This window comes from Pipistrellus kuhlii, unplaced genomic scaffold, assembly GCF_014108245.1.
Source record: "Pipistrellus kuhlii isolate mPipKuh1 unplaced genomic scaffold, mPipKuh1.p scaffold_m20_p_2, whole genome shotgun sequence".
In the NCBI taxonomy this organism is placed as follows: domain Eukaryota; kingdom Metazoa; phylum Chordata; class Mammalia; order Chiroptera; family Vespertilionidae; genus Pipistrellus; species Pipistrellus kuhlii.
Window position 1 is genome coordinate 158,223,640 of NW_023425515.1, and position 20,813 is coordinate 158,244,452.

Consider the following 20,813-nt stretch of genomic DNA (forward strand, 5'->3'; position numbering starts at 1 on the left):
GCTTGCTGTCAATACAACAAAATAGCATGCATATCAAATTGCATATATATCAACATATGTGTAACTCCATTTATTGGGGAAAATCTGCATTATTAACTGGTACACCTAGTATATAATACACACACACACACACACATACTAATGGTATTCCTAGTTAATTCAACATTTCAGATTAATACTATAAGCTATTTTGTTACTAAGCTTTATTAATGTACTTCTTCACTGTAATCAGAGTCTACTATACAGTAGAGATTAAAAGAAGGGCTGTGTAGTCAGTCAGATTGCCAGAGTTAAATGTTAATTTCACTGTTTGCTAGCTCTGTGTTCTGGAATTATTTACTTAGTCATGCCAAAGCCTCAGTTTCTTTTGTATTAGATAGAGATAATAGTAATGCCTACCTCATAGGGTTTAGAGATCAAATGGGATTGCATATCATGCTTAGAAAGGTATTTTGGGACCTTAGACACAGTAAACATTCACAAGTAATGATGAAGATGCTACACATATTTTGTAAGACTGAAGAACCACATTCCACTTTCTGCTCATATGGAAACCTACATGTGTATATAAGATGTAGGTTTCCATATGAGCAGGCAGTTAATTGGTTGGGGAATGCCCGTAGGTGAGCTGCAGAGCATCTGTGATGCTCCTGAAATCGTAGGCAAACTTGGAAGTGTGCATACTTTTCTGGAGATTATCTATGCTTCCATTCATTGCTCTGTGACCTTACCAAGTTTAGGAAGTATTAGCATAAGAATTTCAAAGTAGAACATGAGGTTGTTAGTAAGAGAGAATTGAACACCTCGCTCATAGCAACTTTAGGAATAAAGTCATTTTGTTATCCCATATAACAAAGAATCAGAAGAGGGTGGTCCTGATATCCATGCAGTAGTTTAGATTTGTTATTTCAGGGCTCAAGTTTTCTGCACTGTCATCCTTAGACTAATTGCTTCATGGTCTCAGTACAGCAGCCATAGGAGCAAATACCACATTCTATATAATAAAAGGCTAATATGCAAATTGCCCAAATTTGTGGAATGACCAGTCACTGTGATGCACATTGACCACCATAGGACAGAGCTGCCCCCTGGTGGTCAATGTGCTCCCACAGAAGGAGTGCTGTTCCAACAGAAGCCAGGCTCATAATTGGTGAGTGCAGCAGTGGTGGTGGGAGCCTCTCCCACCTCTGTGGCAACATTGAGGATGTCCTATTGAAGGTTTAGGCAAATTTCATACACCAGGCCTCTAGGTTTTGTATAATCATTGAGAACAGAAAGAATCCAAGATAGCCGAGTGATAGGATAGAGCTTTCCTTATTTGTCTCTTATCTTTTATCAGAGATAAAAACAAACAAAATAAAACCCAATTCCCCAGAAGAAACTCCCAGGAAGCAAGCTACCTCTGGTCTCCCTCTTATTTATTTGCCAAAACTTCATCATAGTGCCACTTTCAGCCGGAACCGGGGTCAAGAAAGCAAGTATCAGACTTCTCAGAGTCTCTAAGGGATTGGGCAGGAGAAGAGGCAGGTGAAGCAGCTTCTCAGTGTCAGGGAATTGTGAGAGCTTAGTGCTGCGGAAACATGGAAAGATCACACAAAGTATTGAGTAGTGTGTGTGTGTGTGTGTGTGTGGTGGGGTGTGGTGGTGTCAGGGCTGGGAAGAGGGAGGAAGAGTTACTTGGTAAGAAGCAGACAATATCCTGAGAAAGGAGCAGGGGGATCAGGTAGAGCTTTCAATGCCTTCAAGATGTCTTACTCTAAGCTGGTGTCATTTATTGGTGAGTAATAGAGAGGCAGGGCTTGGAGTCCAAATATGCGAGTAGAAAAACTGTCATGGAATGGTTAGCCAATTGCTTTTGTATGCAGCTGCTAATTCTGACCCAAATCCTCCCTCCCCCAATCCTCAGCTGCTGATACTAGCACTTGGAAGCTGGACCATGAGCTCTGCCAGGATGAAGACACCCATCTCCATGGCTCCCTCCACTCTCCATACAAGCTGATCCTGGGGGGGCGGGGGACAGCACACACAGTAATAACAGGTCTAGTAATTAGCAGCAGCCCTGTGGCCTTGCAACACTTCTAAAAAGAGAAGGTGGTTCAGTCAGATCTGTCACTACCCCCGAGAGTTTCCCAGATGGAGAGACAGGTGGGAATCCCCAATACTAATGACATGGAGACTTAACCTGGAGAGGTTAAAAGTTGGGAGATTTTGGACAAAAGCCAAACAGGTGGACATGGAGTGTGTGTGTCTGTTGTTGATGGAAGAGACTATTTTTACAGTCTTGGCAAACTGTCCTATCCTCAAGGGTAGGCAGAGAATCCACAGAAGAATGATGATGTAGTCATGTTCAAATAAACATGCAAAATGTGAAAACACTATATAACAAGCCCAAGCCTTGCCTTATTTCAACTCCTCAATCCAAGGCCCAGGAATTGTGTTTTCATTTTTGCATATTAATTTATAAATAAAAGTTTGACATTTTAATAGCACATGTACCACACTAAGTCAAGATGCCCTGGGTTGCTCTAATAATTTTTTCTAATAAAGAATGAAATATAGAGTAGTGGAGGTGTCAGGTCCTTTGTGTAGGGTATTCTGGTGCAGGAATAGCGCCTACCATATTTTCCGGCGTATAAGACGACACCCCAATTTTACAGTTAAAACATAGGTTTAGGCCTATATTCGCTGTGTAAGACTACCCCCCACTTCTGAGGCAACACCAGTTCTTTTTTTAATAGACCACCTCTCTGACTCTGGCCAATCTGAGCAGGCTTTTTACTAGAACACAGTGTAGCTTCGGGTACAGAACATGTATAATTTGCATGCATAAAAAGCCTGCTTGGATTGGCTGAGTTAGAGAGGTGGTCTATTAAAAAAAAGAACTGGTGTTGCCTCGGAAGTGGGGGGTAGTCTTATACAGTGAATATAGGCCTAAACCTATGTTTTAACTGTAAAATTGGGGTGTTGTCTTATATGCCGGATAATACGGTAATGGCATAGAGTTGTAAAATGCAAGGAGCATCTGACATTTTGTTTACTCAGCACTTCCCTTCTCAGTACTTCTTTACCAAGTCCACTGCATGGTTGCAATGGAGCTACCATTCAGCTCCAGCCACATAGACAAAATTGTCTATTCTAGGAGCATACAAATGATGTTTTAAGATGAACCAAATTCTTCTCTAGGATTTTTGAGCTGCAGTTGGGAGAGAGAGTTTGGTCATCCCCTCACTAGTGACAAACTGAGAAGTGAGGTGTAGGATTTATTAATGGCTCTGACACCTACCATTTGGGAAGGATACAAATCTAGATCAAAAGAACTTACATCAAAATGGCATTGATTGTAAAATGTACCTAAGAGTAGTGACTCTGTGTCTTTCATTTCTGTGTTTACTTTTACAAGAGCAGACCAGGTACTGACAAATGGTGGAAATCAAGATCAACAACAACTTCCATGTCTCACATTTTATTGGGATTTGAAGGGATGATAGGAGGCAGAGAAAAAAATAATACATAGTTTTAGAACATTGAAAGTCTTTTGTAAATATTGATGTACCCCTAAGTTGCCTTTCTATCATGCAAATTTTGACTCAGTAGGTCTGGAATAGTCCCAAAGATTTGCATTTCCAACAGGCTCCCATGGGATGTTGATGCTGCTGTTCTAAAGTCCACACTTTTCACAAAGTGTCCAAAGGTAATGTTTAAGCATTAGGGAAATATGAAAAGCTGGTGCAGTATGTGGTGGCATGGGAATGGGGGTAGAAGTGAGTTACAATTTTCAGTAGGCTGATCACAATAGGCCCAAGGAGGGTGACATTTGGGTAGATTAAGAAGAGGTCATTGTATTGTCATGATTTATAAAGATATATTTTCTTTTTCTTTTACTTTTTAAATATATATATTTTTTTATTTTTTACAGAGAGGAAGAGAGAGGGGAGAGAGTTAGAAACATCGATGAGAGAGAATCATCAATCAGCTGCCTTTTGCACACCCCCTACTGGGGATGTGCCCACAACCAAGGTAGGTGCCCTTGACCGGAATTGAACCTGGGACCTTTCAGTCTGCAGGCCGAACCGGTTTCTGCAAAGATATATTTTCTGTTTTAAGAACACCTGTTAGTTAACTGCTACTACATAATAAATTATTCCCAAACTTCACACCTTAAAGCAACAAACATTTATTAGTTCACCACTCCAGTGGGGTGCCTTAGCTGTGTACTGTTGCTCAGGGTATCGCACAAGGCTGTCACCAGGGTGTGGTCAGGGCTGCTGCATTCATTTATAGGCTTGCCTGGAATGGTTCTGTCTCCAAGCTCACTCATAGCTGTCAGCAGTCCTCAGTTCCTCACAGGCTGGTGGCTGGATGTCTCTCTCAATTCCTTGTCACTTGGCCTTCCCATAGGGCATCTCACCATTATAGCAGCTGGCTTCCATCGGAACTAACAGTCAAGAGGACAAGAGAAGGCCTGCAAGAAGGAGTTAGAGTCTTTCTCTAAACTAATTTTTAAGTGGCATCTTATCTCATTTGCCATATTCTAATTAATAGAACTGAGCCAATAAGCCTGGCTCACACCCAGGAAGAAGGAAGATATTCCCATAGCAATGAAATACTGTGAGGCAGGAGTTTCTCTGAGCCATTTTAGATACTGCCTAACAGAACATATATTTGCCTATTTCCTTTAAATCTGGGTGTCTCATGTTCTTCTTCAGGTTGTTTAGCCAAGAGGATCATGGGAATTTCTTGGCCCCAAAGGTTCTGATGAGCAGAGCTGTCTTGCATGGGCTGTAACTTCTGTGGCGGGTCCAAGCTTGTTTCTTTTCTTAGAGGCATTCAGGCAGAGGCAGACGGGCCACCTGAGAGCTCACGGACAGCTGAGCTCTGACTGACCCCCCTGGCCATTTGAACGCTGCCAGTAAAATTGCCTGAGGAGCCTGCCAAGGAGCCAGATGCTGCTACTGGAGAAACACCTTCTATAGCCTGGCGTTTGTCAGTAATTGCTCTCTGAGAGAAATAAACTCTTCATGTGAAGGGGGAGGGGGATACCACCTGATTGTCACATATAGAGATTATTTAGAATGCATGTTGTGAATGAAATGCAAAAGATTTTATTAAAAATATTGAAACTAGTTGTATAGATCAAAACTTAGGCTTTTAAAAAATTCCACTGATTTGGGAAAATGCTTCCTGTTTCCCAGGCATGGAGTGAGACCTAGTGAATTGAATTATGTGTAAAAATGCCTCACCTGTTCCCTCATGCCCATTCCTTCTGCAGCCACATGTCTTTTAATAGTGAGAGCCACCACTTCCTTCTGGCTGATAGATTTATGATGCAGAAGAAACACTGGCAAAACTGGGCAGTAGGCTCTACCACTTACCAATAAAGAATTCAAGTTTTTGTCCATTTTTCATCTTTAAACTGGGATAGTAATACTTCTCTCATAAGATTGTTTTAAAGATTAAGTTAAACTAAGTAAAGCTAGGAAATGTTCCTTGCTGCTTAGAAAATACTTAATAGTGTCTTCATAGCTGTATAAGTTCAATAATGACATTGGGAGGAACTTAATTAACTCTTCCAACATAGATGGGGGAATCTAAGGCCCAGAAGGCTAAAGGAGTTTCCTAAAGATCTTATATAATAAAATCCTAATATGCAAATCAACCAAACCACAGAATGATCAGTGCAATGACCAGTGGCTATGAAGCCTGTCTGCGGATCCACCCCCAAGAGGGAGATGACCAGCAGCGGAGATTAGGAGGGGTGGGGGGGCTAGCCTGCTGGTGGTACCAGGCCACCAGCAAAGATGGTTGCCAGCAGGGTCCCCCCACCCCAGCCCCACCATTATCCTGCCTGCCCCTTGCCCCACAGATAGTCCTAATCACCGGCCTTGACTAGGGACCCTACCCTATATATTGGGAACAGCCTCTTAGACTTAAAAATTAAAACCTGACAAGGCTACTCTAACATTGAAAAAAACAGAATGAGGTAGTGATGACACACATGGACTCTGACTTGCACATTTTGTGGTTAGTCCTGATTCTGAAACTTATAACTGTGTGACAAAGCCAATTACTTAACTTCTCTCTGCTTCAGTTTTTCCACCCGCAAGATAGAGAAAATGGTACTACTGCCTAAGAAGGATCATATTATGTACTACTTTTTATAATCGGGGGGAAAATGTAGCTGCCCATACAATACAAGATAACCTTTTATCTGTATGAAAATTATGATCACTGGTGCATGCAGCATCCTGATTGTAAGCGGGATGTCTGGCTGCCAGTTTAGGCCCAACATCCCCCAAGGGGTCTCAGATTGTGAGAGAATGCAGGCCAGGCTAAGGGACTTCCCATGCCACCCCCTGCCCCCTTGCATGAATTTCACACACTGGGCCTCTAGTTATATAATATGTCCCATTCATCATCCATCTACTCATCCATCTATCCAAACCATCTATCCATCCAGTACTTATTGAAGTGTACTCTGAATAATTTTTCTCATTGCAGTGGCTACAAAGATGAACAAGTCAGGAAAACTACCTGCCCTCAAGGAACTAGACAATGAACAAACACATTCTTGATAGGTTTTAAATGAAATAGCTACTGTAAAACAAATAGAGGTTGAAATGTCAGAGTAGCTGGTGAGAGGGTCATGGGAGCTGTGGTAGGTTGGGTGAGCTGGGACTTTAAAGAGGTGGCATTTGAGGGGAGTCTGTCAGATAAGAGGGAACCAAGAGAAGGAACCAAGGAACCATAACTGCAAGGACCCGGAAGCAGGAAAAAAAACAAAACAAAACAGAAAGAAGGACAGGATGGTGACTGAGCAAGTCCCAGAACAGAGTAGATACAGGTTATGTCAGGGAGAAAATTTGCTTAAACAAATGATGGAATTTCTGTCATAAAGGTAAAGCAGTTTTTTTTGTTTGTTTAACAGAGGATCCATCAATGTTTTTAATATGCTAATATTTATTAAAAATTTTCAAAGTATCAAAGACCATTATATTTTGAGGTATTTTCAGAACTATTTAATCATGTTGCTCCCTTCCTGTCTCCCTCCCTCCCATTCTTCCTTCCTTCTTTCCTTCTATTATTTGAAAGAACATCTTTAAGGAATAGAGAGTTTTGTGGGAAGCCCTGGTGAATTGTTTAGTGAACTTTTGTTATACCCTGTGAGCCTCATAGCATCTCTGATGTAGGCAGGGCTGTTTCTCATGCTAGAGATAAGGGATTTGAGGCTTAGAGTGCAAGGGACTTGCCATACCTCTGATGGGAGCAAGTGGGACCTGCAGAGTCCGCATGAGCCTCCACTTTAAGTGCTCTTCCCAGAACCCCACAGCTCCGCTGCAGGCCCAGCTTACTGAGCCTGGGCCATTGATGTTTTTTATGTGCTTGATATTTTTATATTAAAAAAAAAATTATAAGACAAGACAGTTTTAGTAAAGTATCTTTTTGGTGGGAAAATGTTTTCTTTGATGCTCATGGTAGCTACTGGGCAATGGCCATGTTCTACAGCTCTTGGGTGATGTTGAGGGGTTGATAAATGAATAAATGAATAAATGACATAGAGAACAAGCTCATGTCTCCTCTTCCAAAATGCTCGCAATCTTGTTTCCTTTGAAGATTGGCCAAGTTATATTTTCTGAGTAATAACAATAATGTCATATTAAGAGCTGCTGAGTGTCTTTTTGCTGGATACCAGTCATGGCGCTATGAGAATTAAAGATTAAATTACTAATGCTCGCACTATGCTGAGAAGTAGGTGCCATTAATCCCATTTCTCAATTAAAGAAACGGTGGCCAATTTAGCCATTAGCAAACACAGTTTCGCTGAGCCTTAGATAACCCTGTACTTTTAAGAGCCCACAGAACATGTTTTACTTTCTTGTAGAATCAGGAGAAGGAAATGAACTTTTAAGGCCAAAGATTATGTTTCTCTTTAGGCCAACACAATCGTAGAGTGTAATTTTTAAACATTTTTCTTTTTTTTCTTTTTTTTTTTCTTTTTTGTAGCAGAAGAAGAGCTTAGCACCTCCACAGGTCACAGTGTGGGGACCATGAGAGGGCTCAGAGAGGTGGCAGCTTGCTCAAAGCCATGTGGGGTCATGACACAGACAGACACAAACCCACATCCTTTCTCTCCTGTACCTCAATGCTACATTCCCAATTGCCCTTTCCCACACTCTCTAAGGTTTAGCCTGAGCATTCTTCCCACAGGAACAGTCGCTGCCTGAAAACTGGGTACTGCACCCATCATGTTAGCACCCCATCTGCTCTGGGAAAAGGAGACAGAAAGGCACAGAGCCCTCTGAGAGGCTCCTCCCAGGTTTTCTGAGCAGCCACACAGGCCCGCCCAGGGTCCTGCTGAAAGCAAGGGCCTCACAGAGTCCTGTTCTGCTGTCCCTGCCCTGTGAAAGCAGGCAGGTCACTCCCACAGAAGTGCCCTTGTCCACTTAGACTGAGCGTGGAGCTGGCCCTGCGGAACCCTTGGGCAGTGAGCCAGTGGGAAAAGCAGCCACTCTGGAGTTGAACACAGCACTCTGCCCACCAGCCACTCTGTAAATCGGAACCTTTGCCAATTCTGACATTCATTTCCCTGAGCCGGAGTCCTATGTAAAGGGGGTCACTTTCCATTTAAGGCCTGCAGCACTTTCCTCCACTCTCTAGAGCAGGGGTGTCGAACTCAATCAGAGAAGGGGCCAAAATCTAAAATCCAGCCTAAATCGCAGGCCGAATGGTTTACTGAACAGTCATAAACTGACAATGTTAACCAGAAATGTGAATTTAAAATGAGTGGAACAATCTTTTCCTTAACAGTGCTGTTAACCAACTCACATGCTATCAAGCAAAACAGTAATATTGGTATCAAGCAAAACAGTAATATTGGAATGTATCTAAAATGCTCATTGTTTTGTTTTCTGGCTAGATGTCTGACACCGTTTTCCCCGGATCAATGAGTCAATGTTCGGTTTTATTTCTTGGGCTGTAGCAACCCGCAAAACAGCATGGAGTTGTCATCGGTAATGCGTGATCTGTGCTTGTTTTTGTTCAGATTCATTATTGAAAACATCTGTTCACAAAGATAGGTGCTCCCGAACATGGATAGAATATGGGCAGCATGAAGTCGGAGCTCTGGCATTGAGTCAGGGGGCAGTAGAGGGTAGAAGTCCTCAATTTCAACATCCTGAAACCTTGATTTCAGGCCACTGTCAGACTGAAGCTCGATTATCTCCATCTGAAGGTGATGGGGCACATTGTTGACATCAACTGTAAAAGGATTGGCAAAGATGTCAAAGCCTGAGTGCTGTGTTTTAAAGTCAGAGAAGTGCCGCTCAAATTCACTTAGTAAACGGCTAACTTTGGTAGCCAGCCGACTGCAAGGAAAAGTACCAGAAATAGTGGTTGAGATACTCAAACAAACGGGAAAGTGGGCAAGATTGTCCTGTTCCAGTTGGGACTTCCATAGTTGAAGTTTACGCTGGAATGCTGTGATCATGTCAGACATCTTCGTGATGACTTGTTTGCGTCCCTGCAGCTTCAGATTCAGTTGGGCGAGATGCTCGCATATGTCACACATCATAGCAAAATCACATAGCCAGGCGGGATCCGACAGTTCAGGCAAGGGCTTTCCTTTACTTTCCATGAAAAGAGCAATTTGTTCTCTGAGCTCAAAAAATCTTTTGAGGACTGCGCTCTTGCTCAGCCATCTTACTTCTGTGTGGTATGGCATGTCTCCATGCTCTGCACCCACCTCCTGTAAAAACTGCTGGAACTGGCGATGATTCAGGCCACGTGCCCGTATAAAGTTAATAGTTTTAATGACTGTGGTCATTATGTCATTCATGTCCAGAACTTTTCCACACATAGCCTCTTGGTGGATAATGCAATGATAAGTAATCAAGGGTGTGTGGCAGTGACTTTTTTGCATTCTTTCCTTCATTAGTCCAACCAAGCCTTTCTTTTCTCCACACATTGAAGGTGCGCCATCGGTAGTTAGCCCCACCAACTTTTCCCAGGGTAATTTAAAATTATTTATAGATTTCTCCACAGCCTCAAATATATCTCTACCACTCGTCGTCCCATGCATGGCAGCTACATCCAAAAGTTCCTCAGTGACAGAGAGGTCGGTCTTCGTAGCACATATAAAGATGGACAACTGCGCTGAATCAGTGTTGTCTGTACTTTCATCGATAGCAAGTGAAAAAGCGAGATAACTGCATGCCTGTTCGGCCAGCTGTGATGATAGATTTCCTGAGAGTTCTTGAACTCTATCTGCAATGGTGTTTCTTGACAAACTGACATTTTGAAAACTCTGTATCTGGTCTGGGCATACTTGCTCACACACTTTTAGCATGCATTGCTTCAAAAAGGCACCCTCTGAAAAACACCTTGAAGTACGGGCAATTTCTTCAGCCACTATAAAGCTTGCTTTCACTGCAGCATCATTTTTCGCTGTAGCCTTTGTAAACATTTGCTGCTGTGATTGTAGTTTGCCTTTTAGTTCTTTAACAATTTTATGCTTTTCTTCCAAAGTATATTTGCCATACTTAACATTATGTTTGGTGTCAAAATGACGACGTATATTGTACTCTTTCATCACTGACACTGTCTCATAACACAATATACACACTGGTTTGCCCTCTCTAAGCACAAACATGTATTCATTTTCCCATTTGTCATTAAATTGTCTGCCTTCACCGTCAACTTTTCTTTTCCTGGACATTTTGGGATCAATATTGGCAGTAAAAGATGTAGTTTATTGGAAATCTGCGTTAGAAGGAAAAAGTTGAAAACTGCACAGGGATAGCTTGATTTGGCAGATGGAGTGGAGAAAAAAAAAGTCAGTCAATAAATGCCTGGCTGGGTACAGATAGCAGATTCTGTTGCGATTTTTATGCCTGCACTTTATGCCAGGAACTGGCAGCTTCTGCTGTGTATTTTTTATGCCCGCACACTCACTCTCTCCTCTGCTCTGCCACCCGCACAACCACATCGGATGCCGGACTATAGGTCACGCCTCCTGAATCTCGCGTGACTTGTTATCTATGCGCATGCGTAATAGATAGCAAGTACGGTGGCCGGCGAGGCGGCCGGCGAGATCACAAGCCTCCTATGTCACCATGTGTCATTGTGATGGAACGCAGCGGAGTGCAGTGATGACAGCGCGGTGCGGGCCACATTGCAAGGCCTGGCGGGCCGGATTTGGCCCGCGGGCCTTGTGTTTGACATGTGTGCTCTAGAGTAAAATGAACTTAACCTTTGGGTGATTCAAAATATCACAGCAACTAGATTTGATCCCAGGTACATTGGTCCATGCCCATGGCAATGAGCTTGTGATGCCATTCTGTCTTTGGCTTTGTTTATCAAGAAGTTTCTGAATTGTTGTAGAAGGTAACTCGCTTGGATAAAACTGCATGTCCCATTTTGAGCCTCAGTTTCCCCATTCGTAAAATGAGATGCTTAGATCACTATTTGTAAACTCTGCCCTAGCTCTAGAGTCTATCTTTTGAGTGACTACTATATGAAAGACCCTAAGTTAAGGTCTGGGGATTTGTTGTAGGGATCAGGTGCAATCATGGATGGAAAATGTTATTCACTTTATTTTATTGGTAACAGCTCTTGGCTACCAAGGAACTACTATGGACCAAGGACTTTACATACTTTATTTCCCGTAATAATATTGCAATATAAGTATCAGCATTCTCATTTCAGAATTGAGGAATTTAGTCTCAGAGAGGTTAAGAAACAGTAAAATTTAGATGAGGAATTAAGGAATTAAGGAATTAAGGAATTAAGCTTAAACTTTACCTTTTGGTCTCTGTGATTTTTATCATCATCCTTATCATCATCACACTATTTGTTGCCATTTTCCAGTCAATTGAGAAGGTAGATGCGGACATACAGGCAGCACACTAACTCAGCCAGGTTCCAGTGCAGTAGACTTGAGATGAGGTGTCCCCTGGCTCCATTTGCCTGTATATGGATTCTGTTGGAAATTAAAGGTATAGTTCACTCCAGGAAGAAAAGCAACCAGAAAATGTTAGCTTCTCTTGATGTGTCCAACTGAATCTCCACTTATTGGGAGCAAGGTCCAGGGCAATAAACCTCTGCTTATCAACATAACTGAGTTCTTTCCTCTCCAGATGAGCTGCAGGCAGGAAGCCTTTCTGTAGAGAAGGCATAACCGCTGCCACTCTGGCTGCTCCTGAATATGACGTCTCTTTTACTTTTCTTCTCCTTCGAAGCATGACTTTTAAGTGGGGCATTTTATAACCTGGATCAGTTTCCCAACTTGGTCAGGTTTCTGGAACACACACTTAACAGGAGAAGCCAGATACATTGAATCTTGCAACCCTCTGATTGTAGGTGTCCCCACGTGGGACTATCCAGTCCTCAGGGAAGGATAGAGCACTTAGTTCCATAGCCTCACATGGCTGTCACTAGGACAGCCACAGCCACAACGAGGCCCTGATGCCCGTTTCATGCTGCATGTCACTTCTAGCCATCATTTTCCTGGCACCTTCACACAAGCAGTTCTGTGGCTTTTGGAGTCCCACAGACCTGTGTTCAAATTCCAATTCTGACCCAACTAGTGTGGCTCAGTTGTGGAGCATCAACCAATGAACAAGGAGGTCATGATTTGATTCCCGGTTAGGGCACATGCCTGGTTTGTGGGCTTGATCCTCAGGGTATGTTGGGAGACAGCTGATCAATGATTCTCTCTCATCATTGATGTTTCTACCTCTCTCTTTCTGTCCCTTCCCCTCCAAAATCAATAAAAATTATATTTAAAAAAATAAAAAATAAAATCCATGTTCTGACACTCCCTATCCAGGGGTCTTCAAACTTCTCTCATTATGAGAATCACCTGGTGGAGGTGTTAAAACACAGATTCCTGATAGCACTTCTTATAGTTGGGATCCGGGAATCTGTGTTTTAACACCTCCACCAGATGATTCTCATAATGAGAGAAGTTTGAAGACCCCTGCCCTATACTGTCTTGAGCAAACACTTAATTCTTATGTGTCTGTGACAAGGAGAAGCTAAGATTAAATCCACGTGGTTGTTCTGTGGAGGAAGAGTGATTACATGCAGGAGTCACCTGAGGAAATGATTTGGGACCTGGAGGAAAGGGACAGAGGAGGTGAGATTATGAGTGTTCTTATTTTTCCAATTAAAAAAAGGAAGCCCCACAAAAGTCTTTCATTCTTGGGTCGCCTGGCTAGTGAATGGGAAGCTGGCTTTGAAACACCAAGCCTTCTGGGCAGAATGACTGCTATGGTCTCCCTGGGAGCAAAGACTGCTTTTCTCTCTGCCCCAGGGCCTGACTCTGGCTTTTTCCTCTGGCTTCACCCTTTGCTTCTGTCTTCCTCTCTATATTCACAGCAGTATGTCCTCTGAAAAGATTTATTTCTATCTAAGGGTTTGGGACTTGTTGCTGCCTCTGCCTGAATGCTCTTCCCCCAGATATTTTTCTGTAGGGCAGGCACCTTGAACTTTTAAAAAGTTGCTCCAATGCCATCTCAGTGAGACCTCCCCTGAGTATGCATTTAAAAAAAATATACTCCTTCCCAGCACTTCTTAATCCCCTCTCCAGGACATCTTCATATTATTTTCTAACACCTGACCTATCATCTGTGCCTCTCTGCCTCCCTCCACTAGGACCTAAGCTACATCCTCAGCATTGAACCTCTTAAGGCAGATAGTCTGTAGGCAGTCAAGTTAACCTGTGTGCTGATCGAATGAGTAAAGAACTGTGTTTAGAGTGGAGGGGCCCTGTGTTTGGATGCCCCTTCCCCTGTTGGTGCTCAGGGCAGAAGACACCTGATTCTCCCCACACGATGGCACTTTGCCGAGAGCTCCTCCTCTGGTAACTCCCTCATTGTAGTCCTGTCTGTGGATGTACTTTGTCCTTCCTCCTTTGTGGTGTGACTCTCAGCTCCCACAAGGGCCAGGACAGCTGTCTCTCCAGGAACTACACTTTGCAACACGATCACAGGGGTAATGTAACACTTACTTTTTTAAATCTCTGATTTGAGCTGTTTATTAGAAATTAATTTGCTCAGGTTGTTGGGTAGTTCTTGCTTTTCACCTGTACCTAAAGTTTCAGGGAAGTGTTTTCTAGAATGCCACTCTATGAAGCTGTGTCTTGGGAAATTATGTCTGAACAGAGGGCTCCTTCTACAGTGTGAGCAAAGGTTTCATTGTCCTGTAATCCTTTTACAGGTCTCTTTTATGCTTTTTGAAATGTATCAGAAATAACTTGTATTGGGGGCAAAAATCCTATGAGAGTGACTGATGTTAGAAATTGTCTAATAATATGAAAACATGGATGTGCTTTCTATGACTGATGTTCCGAATGGAGCACATATTGGATCACAGTGGTGTCAGAAATTGACTAGGAATCAGGTGACTTGGTTAATTGTTCTATGTGACTTGCTAACTGGGCAACTTGGGACAAACCATTTTGAAGAAATGTCTCTAAGACATATTTCTTCTTCTACAAAAGGAAGACTCCAGATGACATCCAAGAGTATTTCTTGCTTTAAAACTCTAGACTGGAAGCCTAATGCCTTTGTAAGTGGACACCACCGCTTGTTAGGAGCAGGGTAATCACCTTCCCTTTCAGAGCCCAGGTTTCTCAATCTTTGAAATGAGGTTCAGAAATTCCTGTTTTGTGTTTTCCCAAGGGAACTAAGAGAATTTTATTTGGACACACAGATGTGACAGGACATTTTCACTTGTAGAGTCCTAGTATTATTAGAAGCAACTTCTTATTTTATTGTGATTTCTGGCAGTGTGCCAGTAAAATAGGAAGATAAAGATGTTTAGAGATGAAGAGTCATTGAACATCATCTTGACAGTTTTTAAATTGTGCTTTACAAATATATTCCTTTTGCCTTTTACTTTTGTTTCGGTTTTTTAAATCCCTACCTGACATCTTAAGTTCTTGACTCCAGCGAGAGGAGAAGGGATTCTTAGCTTTCGTGAAGGTTTTCAAAGGAGTATTTGATATCCTGTTTTTTAAACTCTGTGATTTTTTTTTTGTAGGTGTTTTCCCCTGGAATTCCAGAGGGAAGAGATCTCTTCATGCTTCTTCTGATCATATATCCCTCCCTCCTTGGATGGCTATTAGTTGTGAATGCCCAGAGAATAACAAATGTCGAGTGAATGATTGTTTGCAGGACTAGCTGCTTTCTGAAAACTGCCAGTTAATGGGGACTTAGTCTAGATGGGCACACATTTTAGAGATAAACCCAATTAAAACTCTAGAGTAATTCATTTACCAGTGTGCCTCTTGGAAGCCATTTAGTTTTAATTCTGTTATCTTTATTTTCATTTATTATCCGTAAAGGATACTTCTAATTTAGACTGTAAATTTGAATGTCCAAAGACTGAAATTCCCTCTAAAGAGGAAAAAAGCATCATTATTGGGTCAGTGGCCCCACAGGCCTTGGCCAAAATGGCTATGCAAAGGTACAGAGATTCAGTGGACAGAGGAGATGTGGTCTAGATTCAGCAGATGATGGATATGTGGTTTTAGCAGCTTAGGAGTCAGAGCGGGGTATGGCCAGTTAACCTACTAGCAACAGATTCTTCCCTCTTACTATTGTCCCACCCCATGTATGGGTTTTAACCTTAGAGCTGATAATTTATAAGAAAGCATGATAAAGGCTCAGGAGATAGTTTTGTGCAAGGTACAAATAAAGACTCTTGAATCAAGAAGACATGAACTACAGTCATATTTTCAATACTTGTAGCTGGGAAACCTGTGATTAGAGATATTGCTTCTCCTCATCCACCCACAATAACATAGGGATGGCAATACCTACCTTACTGGGCTATTATGATGATGAAGTGAGTGCATGGACAGGAAAGAACTTAGCAACCCTCGACAGTCCTTTGGAAGGAAATGGCACTCATGTGCATAGATGAAGGGGCAGTATGAGGGCACCCTCCCAAGGAAAGCTGGAGATCCTTCTTTTTCACTGCTGCTCTCTTTTGTTGTCTCCCCATTGAAAGAAAATGGAAGGTGAGTGTGGAATGGAGGAAGTGGGTTTTTTGGGCCTCAGGCCTCAGCCTCCACATGGAGCTCACAACAATTCACCCTGGCTGCCCTCTAGAGGAGGCAAAAGGAGTAAATGACGAGATGTCAGAAGGGCACTTGGGGGCTCTGGAAATACCAGGCAATATTACATGCACATGATGCCATCTATAGGAGCTGCCATGATTGTATCATTAATCACTTTATTGTGTTTATTATCTATACTAATCAAAGGGAATATGCTAATTAGACCAGATAGACCTGATGTCTTCCAGACATCCTTCTGGACAAGGGACCAAGGCAGAAGTGGTTAGGGGTGATCAGGCAGGCAGGCAGAATGGTTAGGGGCAATCAGGCCAGTAGGGTTGAGCAGTTAGGGGCAATCAGGCCTGCAGGGTAGCATTTAGGGGCAATTCGGTAAGCAGAGACTGTTAGGGGTGATCAGGTAGTCAGAGGCGGTTAGGGGCAATTAGGCAGGCAGGTGAGCGGTTAGGAGCCAGCAGTCCCAGGTTATAAGAGGCATGTCCGACTGTCCTGTGGGATCGGGCCTAACCTGGAAGTTTGACATCCCCTGAAGGGTCCTGGATTGGGGAGGTTGCAGGCCAGGCTGAGGGACCCCCCAACCCCATGCATGAATTTCCACCGGGCCTCTAGTTAGTAATAAATACAATACTTTAAATGAGGAGTCCATTTTTAAAAAATGTTGCATATAATTGAGGAAACACACAATGTTCCTTTGAAAACTTTGTATAAGAGAAGACTACCCAGAATTTCTGTACTTGGCAGGCAGAAATTAATCTTAAATTGTTTTCCAAATTTACCAAGTGCTTGCCTGAGTAGACAGGGAGCCTGGGGGTATTTCTTGTGGGAGTGTTGAGATGTGAATCCCAATATGAGATGTGTGTTAAAAAAGAAAAGGTTCTATGTAAAGAGGGAAAAGAAGTTTTTAATATTTGACAAAACAGGTTATTTTTAAACAGAGTAAAAATAAGATTGTGGGGATTTCCAAGATTTTGTGATTTTATATATCTAATGATATGTGGGCTGTTTCTGTATCTCATTAGCACAGGGGCAGGAGGAGATGCCAGAGGAAGAGAAGAGCACCTGTGCCCTCAGGTGACCTTCACACTCCTCCAGGGACAGGGTTAGGCAGATTTGAAACTGACAGTGCATGTAAAGAAGTATGGTTTCATGGAAACACATATTTGGAGTCACATGCCCTGGGGTTCTAGGTCTGGATTCAGCCTAGAAATGGGATTCAGGCTTGATATTTCATCAATTCAGTGCCTCAGTTTCCACTACTACAAAATGGAGATAATAATGCGTACCTTCCCAACTTGTAAAGATGAATGAGATGAGGGAGGCACAGGGCATGGTGCTTACTTAGCACAAAACACGGCACATGTAGCACGTCTTCACAAATGTAATTCAACTTCCCTCTCTTTGTTTCCTTCTGTTTTATGCTGTGTCACAAGGAGCCATGCCTTCATGAAGTCTCTTGGGGATTTTGAAGAACAGGGACTGTGACCAAATATTTTTCAGGGAGGAAGATCTTCACGTGGGCCTTGGTGCAAGGGGGGCTGATTTCTGCTGAGGTACTATCGGCTTTTCACTCCACTTTCACCATGCTGAGAGCTAACCTATGTGGACTGCACCTATGGGGCCTCTTCTCAGTTCCAGCCAATACCCAGTTCCAGCAGGAGGCTGAAGGGCAGGGAGGAGGAGGGCGAAGGCTGTGTGTCTTGATCCACCTTGGGGTTTTCTCCTGGCTGGGTTGCCTTGGGTTTGGTGTGTCCTACACTGAAAGTTAAGCTCCCGTTAAGGCAGTTTTCTCTATAGGGTTTCTCCAAATTCTGATTGTCTCTCCCTTCTCTAATCCCTTCTTTATAGAAGAGGTAAAAGTCTATTAATCTCTCCCTGGGATACTGCACTGTGCTTTGGAGTTTCCTTTCAACACAGCTCACCCTTGTGTAAATAATCCCTGTATTAACTTTCCTGGAATAACCCTATTTTGCATTTTTCATCTACTTCCTCAAAGGATGGGCAGAGTTTGAAGAGGTGAGGAAATGTGGCATTGGATGACCAGGCTGTGCCCTGGGGTCTGTGCCAGACCTAGTGTGGCTGTAGCATGTACTAGTATTTTTTGTGAGGCAAGGAGGAGGGGAGGGGGGGGTGGGAAAGGGTAAGGGGGGTGCTCAGCTGGGAGTTTGGGAGGCATGCTGGAGTGGAGCCTGAGGTCAGGTGATTTCATATCGCAGCAGAGATAGTTGTAGGTGATTATTTCCTGACTCATTTTGACAAGTATGTATGGAAAAACTAATAGGTAGATGAAATAGGAAATAAGTATTGGGAACTTCTCTCTTTTCCTTCCAAAGAATTATATGCAAATGAAATAGGAGGAAGGGAAGTAAGAGTGAGGAGGGTGTATCAACTACTACATAATGATACTCCCATAGACCCAGGCAGTACACATAGCATCTCATGCATTCTAGTCAACAACCATCAGGGGTTAGTTGCCTATTTCCCAGCTTTGCAGAGGTATTAACTGAGGCCCAAAGTCTTCAAGGGACTTGCCAAAGGTCATATATTTGGCACTTGGTGGAGCCTTTATTTGAAAACCCAAGTAAAGTCTGAATGTGATGTTAATGTTTTTTTTTGTCTTGTCTTTAATAGCCAGTCTATGTCTAGTGAAGTACATAAGGGCTCAGATGAGAGGTGGAGGTAAGTACACCAGAGTGAGAGCCCCAGGCTATTGGTTACAGCCTCCTGCCCCCTACCTGCAAGGCTGAGTGTGGCACTCTAGGGCTATGCTAGCAGTGAGGAATTTCCCCAGTCTCAGAAGGAACCAGGCAGCCTAGCTGCAGTATGATTCCATGCCAGGAAAGATAAGGTTACCCTGTTCTTTTGCTCAGACCCTGGGTCACTCCTTGTCATTGGTGTCGTTGTTTTCTACTTCTACTGAAAATGTTCTCTTTCTCGCTCCTATTTTCTCTACCTAGTCTTGACTTTTGCTAACTCCTAACTTCTACTTAATCATCCCCTTGCTGCCTCACTGCTTCTCCGTGTGCATATTTTAATTCTTGTCTCATGACCACTGGACAGTATCTGTATTGAGTTCATATTCTTAAGAGAGAAAGAGAGAAAATATGCATTTTTTTTCATGTATCCAGTTTGGATCTAACTCTTCTGATCAGGCCAACCTGTGGTTCCTGGTCGGCCAGTGAGTTGTCCTTTGGAAAGGAATCAACCCCTGTGCAGTCAGCTGGGTCTGGGGTTAGTCAGCTGGGACTGGGGTTAGGCAGTGGACATCTGTGGGGGCCATTATTTTGTCTATCACAGTCCACCTCCTGGCCCCCGAGATTCACATCCAGCAAAATGTGCAAATGCAAAACAGGTCTCTCTCATCAGGTCAAAAACTCAAATCTCATATAGACCTCATCATTTCAAAAGTCCAAATTCTCATCGTCTAAATCAGCAGTCACCAACAGGTGGTCTGCAGGCCGCAGATGGTCCTTGAGGTCTGAAAGTTTGGCAACCGCTGATCTAAATCATTCTGATGATTAGGGCATGAATGTCTTGGAAGGGCCATTTTCCTGCCTACCACCAGCACCATATCATATTGGTTATATATCATTTACTATACCTGTATTCTCAGAGCCATCACATTTTGCAATGAATACATTCATAGGGAATTCAATAATGGGCCCAACCCTGCAAGACTAAGGAAAGGGGTCATGCTGGCCCTGAAGGCAAATGTAAATTCTCCTACCAAACTTTGCTGCATATTCAAATCACCTGGGAGAGTTCTTAGGCATCCCAATGCCCAGGTCGCACCAGTTAAGTGAGGATCCCATGATGGGGGACAAGTGTCAACATTTTTCAGCCACACAGGTGACTTCCACCATTGTGCAAAGTTTGGGAGCCTCTGCACTGTGCTGCCTTAATCCTCAATAGAAGCTGGTGTGCAAGAGGGAGGGTACATGTAAAGCTGGTATGCAAGGAGAAGGGTGCATGCAAGACTGGCGTGTGAGGGGAAAAATGCTTGTGAGCTGGTATGTGAGGGGAAGGTTGCTTGTGAGGCTGGTGTGCAGAGAGAAGGGTGCTTGTGAGGCTGGTGTGTGAGGTGAAAGATGCTTGTGAGGCTGGTGTGTGAAGGAAGGATGTGTGTGATCAGGGAAGCCTTCAATAACAGGGGAGCTTGAACTGGGATTCAAGGAGTTTGCTGGGATAAGAGTGAGGAGGGTGTATCATGTTTTCCCTGTTGGTGACTTGCTCAGTAATTGCCCAGTGTGATTGAATTTTATGTTTCTGTGAGACAGTTGAATTAAATACATTCACAAATTGGGAAACAAACAAAAAACAGAGTTCCTTTGTCAGAGCATCCATCCCCATTTGTAGCTTTAGGAAAACATAGCCCTATGGTTATCACTGTTGTGTGTGCTTTTTGTGAGGAAGATAATTGTGGAAATTGGGTTGCTTCCCATCAAATACAGATTCTTTTGTGGAGAAAATTTGAGCCACCCTTGTCCCCCATTTTGGATGGAGATGGACAGTAATTGAGACTGGGCTAGCAGATCATTAGTAAGGCAAAGGAAGATGACATGCCCTTCTTTTCTAAAAAAGGGTGGTAACAATGAGATATTTGAGAACGAGAAGAATTCATACAGGATGTCAGTGATGGGAGAAAACATGCCACCCATGTCTGGGTGCTGTGGGGCAGGAAGAAGATGGTATCCATTGGTGGAGATCTCGTGTGGGGCCAATGGGAAGGGATGTTGCT

The 20,813-nt window shown here is 43.1% G+C and overlaps 1 protein-coding gene across 12 annotated transcripts in view; it reads left to right on the forward strand.

Annotated features, from left to right (window-relative positions):
- DAB1 (DAB adaptor protein 1) overlaps positions 1–20,813 on the forward strand; it is a 387,139-nt gene that overhangs the window by 102,329 nt on the left and 263,997 nt on the right. The window contains exon 1 of one of the 12 annotated variants that reach the window (XM_036445794.1): positions 13,894–13,989. The exons of the other annotated variants lie outside the window; for them this stretch is intronic. The gene's annotated coding sequence lies outside the window, so the exon portion shown is untranslated. Of the gene's footprint in view, positions 1–13,893; positions 13,990–20,813 lie in introns of those variants that run through there. 12 annotated transcript variants of the gene reach the window in all.